Here is a 12,112-nt window from a genome sequence, read left to right as displayed (position 1 = left end):
TAACAGGGATGTGCTGATAAATCGCACATCAGATAGCTCTCCTCCCACAAACCTGAAAAATAAGCACTTTTTGCCCGAGAAATGCCCACAAACAACTCAAATCATCCCCACACCATTAACAAAGCTCAGAAGGAGGAAACAATAGCCAATCCAGAGGACGAGTGGAGACCAGGGGCGAGATTCTCTGACCCCCCGCCGGGTCGGAGAATCGCCGGGGGCTGGCGTGAATCCCACCCCCGCCGGTTGCCGAAGTCTCCTGCACCGGAGATTCGGCGGGGGCGGGAATCGCGCCGCGCCAGTTGGCGGGCCACCCCGCCCGTTTGGGCCGAAGTCCCGCCGCTAAAATGCCTGTCCCACCGGCGTAAATTAAACCACCTACCTTACCGGCGGGACAAGGTGGCGCGGCGGGCTCCGGGGTCCTGGGGGGTGCGTGGGGCGATCTGGCCCCCGGGGGGTACCCCCACGGTGGCCTGGCCCGCAATCGGGGCCCACCGATCCGTGGGAGGGCCTGTGCCGTGGGGGCACTCTTTCCCTTCCGCCTCCGCCACGGTCTTCACCATGGCGGAGGCAGAAGAGACTCCCTCCACTGCGCATGCGTGGGAAGCTGTCAGCGGCCGCTGACGCTCCTGCGCATGCGCCGCCCGGAGATGTCATTTCCGCGCCAGCTGGCGGGGCACCAAAGGCCTTTTCCGCCAGCTGGCGGGACGGAAATTCGTCCGGCGCCGACCTAGCCCCTTAAAGTTGGGACTCGGCCCCCAAAGATGCGGAGCATTCCGCACCTTTGGGGCGGCGCGATGCCCATCTGATTTGCGCCGTTTTGGGCGCCAGTCGGCGGACATCGCGCTGTTTCCAGAGAATTTCGCCCCAGGAGTGGGAAAAGCCTTGTTAAACAGCAAATGACTGAACCGGCCGATGCACAAGGCGGCGAAACTCAAACTTCGCCAGAGCGAGAGAGACCAATCCGCCACACAAGACGCCTCCCCCAACTACCCACTATCCCTCCACCCCACACCAGGGGATTGGCGGAGGATGTTTCCCTCAAGAGAATTGAGGGAACATTGAGAAGAAACAAAATCGGACATAAAAGCTGCAGTGAAGCGTGCGGTGACCGAAGCTCTGGGTGATCATGCAGGTGGCCCTGGCCAAAGCCGAAAAGCAACTGGAAGCCCAGGAGGCAACAATTAAAGAACTAGAAAGGGCTGCAACTGACCAGGGCGATCGGATCGTCGCCCTGGAGAAGGGGGTGGCAAGGCTGGTCGCGACACAAGGGAACCCAAGAGGAAAAGTCGACGAGCAGGAGAATCGATCGAGGCGGCAAAACCTACGAATCGCGGGCCTACTGGAGGGGATTCAAGGTAGGAATCCCACAGACTATATAGCCCAAATACTGGGCAACCTGGTGGGAGAGAAAGCTGCCCCAATCCACTAGAAATCAACAGAACACACCGGTCGCTCCGACCAAAGCCCAAAAGTGGAGAACAGCCGAGGGCGATAATTGCAAAGATGCACCAGTACCAGGGCCGGAAAAGAATCTTATGTTGGACCAGGCAGTCCAAAAACTGCAGCTGGGAAGATGACAAGTTCCGGATTTATCAGGACATTGGGGCTGACCTGGCCAAATGCCGGGCTGAATTTAATAAAGCGAAGGTCGCGTGGAACAGAAACGGCGTGGGTTTTGGAATGCTGCACCCAGCCAATCTTTGGGTCACGCACCAAGGCAGGGAGCACATTTTCACAGTCCCTGTGGACACGGACAAGTTCTTCACAGAGAACGGACTGGAAAAGTGGCAGCAGGGCAGCGATGAAGAGCCCGCAGAATGAGGGTCTAACAGTACAGTGTTTAAAAAAATTTTGTCCCTTTATTCTGTACAGCTAACAATAAACCATCGCCACAGTGACCACTTTACACAGGAGAACACTGCCTCATTCTGGGGACGGGAGCAATAATAGAGGGAAGGATGAGCGAGTACAGCAAAGCACAGGGGGAGGTGAGGGGAGTAGCGGACAGGGAGCCCAGAGATCAGGCAACGGGAGGATGTACAACAAGCCCCGGGAGGGGTGGCCACCACACTAGCGAGGTAGCTAGCACCGGGATTCACGCAAGAGAGGCCGCGTGCGTCCCCCACAAGGGGTAAGTGCCTGGCAAGGGGGGGGGGGGGGGGTGCTGTCAACGGGTATGGAGGGATAACTAGGGAGAGAAACAGGGAGAAAGGGGAAGGGGGAGAATTAGCTACAGGGTAGGGAGGAGAAAGAAGACAGGGGGGGAGAGAAGATACCATGAGGGGGAGTGAGGTGAAGAAGGATTGGAGAGCATTAGGCTGGCTACAACAGGCGACACATGGCGACTCCGGAGAAACAAAGAGAAACTCCAGAGTGCAGGAGCTCACCTATATGGCGAACTCACAGTTAATTTTCACATTTTGTATCCAACAATTTACAAAACAACGATATACCAACACATAAGCACGGTAACACAGTGGTTAGCACTGTTGCTTCACAGCATCAGGGTACCAGGTTCGACTCCTGCACGTTCTCCCTGCGTCTGCATGGGTTTCCTCCGGGTGCTCCGGTTTCCTCCCTCAAGTCCCAAAAGATGTGCTGTTAGGTAATTTGGACATTCTGAATTCTCCCTCTGTGTACCTGAACAGGCGCTGGAATGTGGCGACTAGGGGTGTTCACAGTAACTTCATTGCAGTGTTAATGTAAACCTACTTGTGACAATAAAGATTATTATTAAAAGCTGATCTATGGGTAAATAGTTTCAGTTTTACTTTTTTTTTATCTCTCTTTTTTCATCTCCTCCTGTTTGTTCATATTTATATTTGTTTTGTACACCAAAAACTCAATAAAAACATTTTTTTTAAAATCTTTGTAACTAAGACCATGGTGACATTAACAACAGACTTGTGCAATATGACTGTATGTGCGCATGAAGAGGTAGGGAACAAGGTGGTTTAGAATCAGCATCCCTTTTGAGGGAGAATCTCTGGTGGTAAACAATATGCATAGGAAAATGTTGCTTTGTTTTGTGAAAAAGTAAGTTCATTATATAATGTGGGGAGGGAAAAGTAATGGGGGAAGTACTTGCAAAGGCTAAAAACAGTCCCATACTTGATTGTGCTGCTTTGCAGGTTTCCCTGAACTGCTGCAGAGTCAACTGTCCTCTGTAACGCCCTGCAGCTAGCTCTATGGTGTAGAGGTTATGGCAGATGCTGCTGTGACCTTTCTAGTAGACAAGTAAAGTCAGAGGAAAGCCAGGGTAATGTTTTATTAAAATGAGCCAAAGGCAGCCAAAATTTTATTGATCTAAAGAATGCTTGCTGTGCAAGATTATCCTGATAATGCAAAAGGTGTTTCTTAACAGTCACAAATAATTCTCAATTATATGTAACCTATTGTAAATGTTTTCTAAATACCCTTGATGTGTTGGGTGTTCTGGACCACAAACAGGTCACCAACTTGGAAGTGGTGCAAGTCTATTTTATTATAAGGTTAACTATATTAACATACTTGAACTGTGGGTAAATGCAATACCAGCTTTAACTGTTGACCCTTGCCTAGTCCTAACCAGGTGATGCACTCAGCACATGGTGAATGTCTGTGTTGCAGGCTGTGAGCTCTGTGCTCCAAGCTGGCTGCTACTAGAATGAGCGGGAACTCTCCTGTCCCGTCTTTATAGTGCGTGTGCTCTCACTGGTGATTGGCTGCGGTGTTGTGTATGCTGATTGGTCCCACTGCATGTCCATAATGTGTGTGTGTTTCTGCACCATGATATACTGGCGTATATTATGACATTCCTCCTTTTATATAAAGGATATGTGCCTGCGTGACAATAAATATTGTGTAGTGAATGTATCTGACTATGTGTGTGTGTGTTATTTAAATGACTACGTTGACTGCCCTGGACAGAGCGTCGGCTATGATCAGGTCCTTGCCCGGGGTGTATAGGAGCTGGAAATCGTACCGCCGGAGTTTAAGCAGAATGCGCTGGAGGTGAGGGGTCATATCATTCAGGTCTTTTTGTATAATGTTGACCAGCGGGCGATGGTCGGTCTCGACAGTGAATTGGGGGAGGCCGTACACGTAATCATGAAATTTGTCGGCCCCAGTCAACAGGCCCAGGCACTCCTTTTCGATCTGCGCGTAGCGCTGTTCCGTGGGGGTCATGGCACGTGACGCATATGCAACGGGGGCCCATGATGAGGCCTCATCACGTTGCAGGAGCACCGCCCCAATGCCGGATTGGCTGGCATCCGTTGAAATTTTTGTTTCCTTCGTGGAATCAAAAAATGCCGATACCGGGGCCGTGGTAAGCTTGGTCTAAAGCTCCTCCCATTTGCGCTCGTGGGCGGGAAGCCATTGGAAGTCTGTCGTCTTCCTGACCAGGTTCCGGAGAGCTATGGTATGGGAGGTGAGGTTGGGGATGAACTTCCCCAGGAAGTTGACCGTGCCCAAAAATCGGAGGACCGCCTTCTTATCCGCTGGCTTCTGCATGGCTGTGATGGCTGCCACCTTGTCCGCATCCGGCCGCACACCCAACCGGGAGATGTGGTCCCCATGGAACTTGAGTTCCGTCTGGCCGAAGGAACATTTGGCTCTGTTGAGGCGAAGGCCTTGGTCCCGTATTCGTTTGAAAACGCGCTGGAGGCGACTGATATGCTCCTGCGGGGTGGTGGACCAAATGATGATGTCGTCAACATAGACGTGCACACCCTCAATGCCCTCCATCATTTGCTCCATGATCCGGTGGAATACTTCTGATGCCGATATAATCCCAAACGGCATCCTGTTGTAGCAGTATCTGCCAAACGGGGTATTAAAGATACACAGCTTTCTGCTGGACCTGTCTAGTTGAATTTGCCAGAATCCTTTCGAGGCGTCAAGTTTGGTGAAGATGTTGGCCCGAGCCATCTCGCACGTGATCTCTTCGCGCTTGGGGATAGGGTAATGCTCCCTCATTATGTTGCGATTCAGATCCTTTGAGTCAATGCAGATCCGGAGCTCGTTGGAGGGCTTCTTTACGCACACCATGGAACTGACCCAGTCGGTTGGTTCCATCACTCTGGAGAGCAGTCCTTGGTCCTGGAGGTCCTGCAGCTGCTGCTTGAGGCGGTCCTTGAGGGGTGCTGGGACTCTGCGCGGTGCATGAACCACAGGCGCGGCGTCTTGTTTGAGCAGGATTTTGTATGTGTATGGAAGTGTGTCCATGCCTTCGAAAATGTTGCGGTGCTGGTCGATGATGGCACTGAGTTGCGCACTGAAGTCCGCATTCTGGAAGGCAGACGTGTCCTCTGGAGAGAGAGAGTGTACTCGTTGAATGAGGTTTAGGAGTTTGCACGCCTGTGTACCTAGCAGAGAGTCCTTCGAGGAGCCCACGATCCCGAAGGGAAGGATGGCTTTTCGCGAGTTGTGCGTCACTTCGAGTTGGCATGAACCGGTAGCAGGAATGACGTTACCATTGTAGTCCACTAGTTGGCAGGTCGACGGAAGAATGGTTGGTTTAACCCCAAGGGTCTGAAAGGCTGACCACGCTAGGAGATTAGCGGAAGCACCAGTGTCCAGGCGGAATTGTATCTGGGATCGGTTGAGCGTCAGGGTGGCACACCATTTGTTGTCTGGATCAATGCTGTGAACCAACAGTGGCTGGTGGTTTTGATTCGGGGACAGCCTGTTCTTTGTTATAACAGCGACTCGAAGAGGCTCCTTCGGGTCTGTCGTGTTGGGTGTTCCGATACACAAACGAACCAACACGGTTGTAGATGGTACAACTCTGTTTTATTATTCTGTACAATAATAACTATTAACTTCTGGCTGTGGTTCGTACTTCACCAGCTAACCTGTGGACCCAGCCCTAGCACTATCTTAGTGAGTGTATGTCTGAGTGGCACGCTGTGAGCTCTGTGCTCTGAGCTATCTCCTGTTAGAATGAGCGGGAACTGTGGTGTTCCCTGTTTTATAGTGCGTGTACTCTCACTGGTGATTGGCTGTGATGTTTTGTGTGTGTTGGTTGGTCCATCTACCTGTCCATCAGTGTGTGTGTGTGATTGCACCATGATATGTTAATATGGATATCATGACATCCCACCTTTTCACAAGGGTATGTGCCTACATGGTAATAAATATTGGTGTGTACTGAGTGCATCTGAGTATGTGTGTGCAATATTTACAACATGTACATGAGGCTAAACTATATACATAGGAAGGTGTCAGGTGCAACAGAGTAACGAGGTTGTACCACAAACAAAACAAGTGCAATCATCAAATATCGAAAGAGAACTCTTGAAACGACAAGAAAGAAACACGTTAACATTATTGCACAACAAATCAGTGAGTCCAATGTGCAAACAGGCTCATAAGTCCAGTCTATTAGGTGGGCGACGAATTCTGGTTGACCGTTAGGTTGGCACACCATTCATCGCCCGGATTAATGCTGTGCACTGGCATCGGCTGGTGGGTCCTACTTGGGGACATCTGGTTCCTGTCTATTACCGCAACGCGGAAGGGTTCCCGGTCGTCGGCGTCACCGGTCTGCACGTAGTCAGGGTATGACTCGGTGTATGTGGGCTGAATGGCCCGCACGTCCCTGCGAGGCTGGCGGAAATGCGGAAATGTTGGTAGGTTGAGCTGCTCGACAGCAGGCAGCGTAGTGGCCCATCCTGCCACAGCGGAGGCATTGTCGCATTTTAGCTGGACATTGCCACTTTAAGTGTGCGGATCCACAGTTGCCGCACGTCGTGGCATCATGGCGTTCGTTGTGCCACCGCGCATGCACGGTGCGGTCCTGCGTAGAGCACGCCTGCATATCACATCCCTCTGCGTCGACGTCACCTCCTTTGGCGCATACAACGCGGGAGGTCTCGGAAGCGCTCGAAGCTCTCATTAACATCCACGCTGAAGTGTTTCTCAAAATTTAGAAGGACCGTCTTTTTTCTTTGATTTGGGACGTTTCCCCTTTGAATGGGCGCGGTCCGGGGCCTCTGACATCATGACGTGCATGACGTAGCACGTAGGAGGCGTTTGCACATGCGCAGATCGCGGTTCCTTTACTGATGGCCGTTTTTGTGATTGTGCATGCATGGCGTCGCGCAACTGCGCAAGTGCAGTCCCTTTAGAAAGATGGCCGCCGACCAAAATAGTTCTCTGCTCCGGGATTTCGGCCTCGAGGTGAGTACTGGCGCTTCTCTTACCTTTCCTTGCTGGTTGGAGTGTGTTTTCCTCACAGTATTTGCTGAATTTGTCCAGGACTGCCTGGAAGTCGCTCCTGCTTTGCCCCTTGGAGAACTTGAATTTTTTAAACATTTCTTCTGCTCTGGCACCGGCGATGGTGAGGAGAAGCTCTGTTTTTTCAGGATCGGCCAAGTCTTCTAGTTCGGCTGCCAGCAGGAAGATTTCAAACTTTTGCCGGAATGCCCGCCAGTTTTCGCAGAGATCGCCGTGGCACTGGAGCTGCTGCGGAACCCGGATCTTGAACATCTTGCCTGGGTATCGTTGCTGGTTGTCACTGTACGCTGAGATGCCGGCGATGCGGTGGCGGCAGTTGATGTTCTCCATACTGCAGGATGCCGGAATGCTGATTAGTTGCAGGTGGGTCTCAGAAGTGCTAGTATGCAACCATGCCTTAGTACCATGATGTGTTGGGTGTTCTGGATCACAAACAGGTCACCAACACTTCAAGTGGTGCAACTCTATTTTATTATAAGGTTAACTATATTAACATTCTTGAACTGTGGGTAAATGCAGTACCAGCTTTAACTGTTGACACTTGCCTAGTCCTAACCAGGTGATGCACTCAGCACATGGTGAATGTCTGTGTTGCAGGCTGTGAGCTCTGTGCTCCGAAAGCTGGCTAGAATGAGCGGGAACTCTCCTGTCCCCTGTCTTTATAGTGCGTGTACTCTCACTGGTGATTGGCTGCGGTGTTGTGTATGCTGATTGGTCCCACTGCATGTCCATCAGTGTGTGTGTGTGTGTCTGCACCATGATATACTGGTGTATATTATGACAACCCTGAAATATTAATCAAACCTAATAATTTGCATAACTGAAGTACTATTACACACAGATATTCATGGCTAGGGAAAGGAATGTTGAAACCAAAAAATTATTTTTTAAACTATGATCCATAAAGGTTGAAAATGAGCTAAATGAGATCAAATGTTCTAACGTACAGAAATCCAATTCTAATCTGCAAACTCCCAATTGATAAAACTGCTTGTTTAGATAGCAGAAGCGTCGGCTCAATGGGGATATAAAGAACAGTCAGATTAGTGCAGCAAGAAAAGTTGTCATTAAATTTGTCTAATTATAATCTGTAGTGACAGTTCTTATTAGCTAAACATCAAGAATGAACCTTGCATTTGTGGAAACTGAATGATGAGCTTGTGAACCTTGGTACTGGCATTGCCTCCAGGAATGAAACACTGACTTAAAAAGAGGTATCTTTTCCACAGAGGTTCTTACCTGGTTGAGCATTTAAGAATGAGATTTACTTACCAGGAATGTTGGGACAAATCATGATCAGGTAATAAATAGAGTTCTCCCGAGTGCTTACACAGGGATTCTCCTGTGCATCTATTGTAGAGTGATGGTAGTCCCAAGAAAATGGTGTGAACATTGTACACGGCCTTTTTCCAGAGTTTATGTGGCTCTTTTTCAAAAGTTATGGCAGACAGGCAGGGAACCACCATGGAAATGCACCCTTTTCAATTTGTCTAGCTTTCTTAATCTAGATGTATTACATGTGAACTTATTATCAGGTGGTTGCTTTGGGTGAGATTTGATCAGAGATGAAAATGATTATTTTAAACCTCTGGTAACTGTATGGCTCTCACAATGCGATATTTTAATTTTAAATTAATGGCAGATGAGCAGGAGTGAGATTTAGGGCAGCATGGGCCAGCTGTGGGGATCTGTAGGATTGGTCCCAGCATTCTGGTAAGTGGTTAGGTCGGACGGGGTTGGTCAGGGAGATATTGCAGTTGGGGGCAGGGGTGGCAGAGCTGTAGAGAGACAAGGGGCAGGGAGACCCATATTCTCTTTTCAAGACACAGAGGAAGGTCCCTGTTCTTCCTGGCCCTCAAAAAAACAATAAAAATATTAACTTGCCACTCCTGGACCTCTTTGGGCCCCAGTCCTCTTACTGCTGGCTAAACCCTTTAATCCGGTTCCAGCGATTCCCATCAGAGCCCAATCTGTGGATCCAATTCTACCAGCAGCGGGAACCCTGAAAGACAGGGAACATAATTTGGCAAGAGGCCAAAAGTCAGTTTCCCAATGAGGGGATGAACTGTAGGAATTTTGTTCCCAGGACCTCGAGAGTGGGTTAAAAGTGGGTCAAGCTTCCCAACGAACAATGTTGGGAAGTCCTTTTGCATGCATCTGCACGTCATGCAGGCTTATTAAAAGGCCGCCTCTCCTGAATTACGTTCTCCACAAGTGAGAAGTGTGTGCAACTGGCTAGCTTCACTTCTTGCATAACTTTGAGGTCACTGGACACTGTTTTAGCCTTCTTGGGGACCTCTCATGACTTTACTCATATCAGGTACCGGTAGCAAAAGCTCCGCCGAGGCTGGAAATCAAAAGCAGGCAAAGACTGGAAGGGGAGGAAGGGTGGAACAGAAGCTGGGCAAAGGTGGAAGGGATAGTGCATTCTGTCTGGGTGCCCTTTCAATATGGTGCCTGGACCTTCGACCTCATGAGGTATGCCCTCTCAAATTTCTCCCCCCATTACTCCAATCTCTTATTCTATTTATTGTCCTGAAACCTCCACCTCCTGACCTCCATCGCATTCAAGCCTCGTCATGTGACTGTAAATGTCAAAGCCAAGTCATCAGCGATGCCTGCCTTCAGGTTCTCCTTCAGGCGATCAGGGAACAGCAGGAGATGCTCTTCATGAGGGGTAGCAACAGAAGACTCTTCTGCCACACCTAAGTAACCTGGATGATGATCATTGAGGATGTACACAACCATCCTTGGTCCAATGCAGGAAAAATGATCTCATTCGATCCAGCTGGGTAAATGTCACTGTAACAAGGGATTCTCTCTTATCTGGGCATCGGGCTCTGTAGTTGTGAGAGTGTGCAGTTAGGCTAGGCGGGTGAATATGTGGTAAGTCTTAGGGCAGCATGTTACTTGAGGTCAAAGCACATGAACGTTTGGCTTATGTGAGAAATTGGGCATAACTTAACACATCAATGGGAGAGAATGTGTGATGGAAGTGCAGGCAAAGGGGTCAGTTGGCATTTGCCAAGTCACTAAATCTCCACTTGCTCCTGCAGGACACGCACCCCCAGAATCTGAAGTAAAGGGCAAAGGCAGGTGAGAGGGTGCCTGACATCAAAGTCCTCATCTCTCCTGAGGAAGAAACTTTCTCAATTGTGGGAGAACAGGCAAAGTTGAACCTTAACTGATGGTGAACCTTAGCTAACTAGCAAGGCAGCAGAGTGAAAATGCCCCACATCTAGTGCTGCCATAATAGGCGCTCAGAGCCACTGGGGAATAGTGTTCTGCTCATAAACTCTATGGAACCTTAATGTCTTTCTTTTCATTCTCCTTTTATAGGTCCCCACAATCCAGACACCAGGCCTCAGCCATGCCAGAACACCGAAGACCCCATCTCTGAGAACCATGACAGCAGTGACCCAGAGGATGCACCATCACCTGCCCCTCCACACCCTCCACTAGTGCAGGCATACCCACTTAGTTCACAGGGGGGTTGCATTTAGAATCGGGTCCACAATCTTGTGAGCATAACACAGACACATCTCAGCACCCGAGAGAGGCTGTGACAGGCCAGGTCCCAGGCTCTCCGTAAAGCCTCTGACTGATCACGGGCCTCTGTTACAGCCACGAAGTAGCCTGCTCAAAGTGCAGCAGAGATTAGGGGAACATATAGTAGAGATGCCAGGGGTTATGCGCCACTTGGGGTGGACTATTGGGAGGGGGGGCTGTGGTGGGCTCAATGTACCCCATGCATTCTGCCATATCTCAGGCATATGAGTGCATGGATTCCTCCATTGAGAGATTGGTGACTGCCTTGGAGAGTCATTACCCCATATGCATTCTTACCTACATTCCATGGTTCGTGGGCTTCATACAGCAGGGTTTAAGCGAGAGGGGGGAAAGGTGCATGGACTCTCAACAGGTGTCCCTTCTCCTCAGAGAGATAGGAAGGTGCCATTGTGAACTCAGCTGGAAGACCACATACCAACTGCCCAAGGGGTTTCCTCTCAGGGAACTCTGAGGGAGGGCAGACTCTCCTCATTCTCTTTGCCATGACCTCATTGCCTCCACTTGGTGTTTCCAAGGAAGTTTCCCCTGAATCCTTGCAGTATCCCCCAGTAGGCCAGAGCCCTTAAGGCCCTGGACCACCAGAGGATGTCCATCAAAGTCATCACTGGCAACATGGCATCACACTCAGTAGCCTGCTTCTACCTCAGTTGTTGATGAGGGGTCACACTAAAATGTAGCAGTAGGAAAGAAAACTTCTGAGTTGTTGAGAGCTCCATGGTAGCTACACAGTAGGACTGAATAAACATCTAGAAAGGATCAGGTCTTTCAAGAAGCGACTGCAATAATTGTGGGTATCTTTAATCTTCACATCAATTAGACAAATCAAATTGGCAATGCAGCCTGGAGGATGGTATATTTGGGCCAGTTTCTTCAAAATATATTTTCTGGCACCTACCAGGATCCAGGTTCTTTTACAACTCGTAATGTGTAATGAGGCAAGATTAACTAAGAATCCTCTATGGAAGAGTGATCATAATTTCACATTCAGTTTGGAAGTGAGAAATGTGAGCCTATTACGAGTGTCTTAAACTTAAATACAGGCAATTACAATGGTATGATATTTCATAACTCTCAACAAAGATATATTCAGTTTGGAAGTGAGAAATGTGAGTCTATTACGAGTGCTTTAAACTTAAATACAGGCAATTACAATGGTATGATATTTCATAACTCTCAACAAAGATATATTCTAATGAGGAAGCAACTCTGCCAGAAGGATGCACCACCCATGACTAAGTAAGGAAGTTAAGGGTAGTATCAAATTAAAAACAAATTCATACAATGCTGCAAAGATTGGCTGTAAGGCAGAAGATTTATAAAA

General features: G+C 49.2%; 1 protein-coding gene across 1 annotated transcript in view; it reads left to right on the top strand.

Annotated features, from left to right (window-relative positions):
* The window catches only part of LOC140408454 (uncharacterized), an 83,140-nt gene that overhangs the window by 64,165 nt on the left and 6,863 nt on the right, over positions 1 to 12,112 (top strand). The window lies entirely within an intron of this gene.

The sequence above is a fragment of the Scyliorhinus torazame genome, chromosome 3, assembly GCF_047496885.1.
Source record: "Scyliorhinus torazame isolate Kashiwa2021f chromosome 3, sScyTor2.1, whole genome shotgun sequence".
Classification (NCBI taxonomy): Eukaryota; Metazoa; Chordata; class Chondrichthyes; order Carcharhiniformes; family Scyliorhinidae; genus Scyliorhinus; species Scyliorhinus torazame.
Note: the sequence above shows the minus strand (reverse complement) of the source record. Positions and strands in the feature narration are given on the sequence as shown.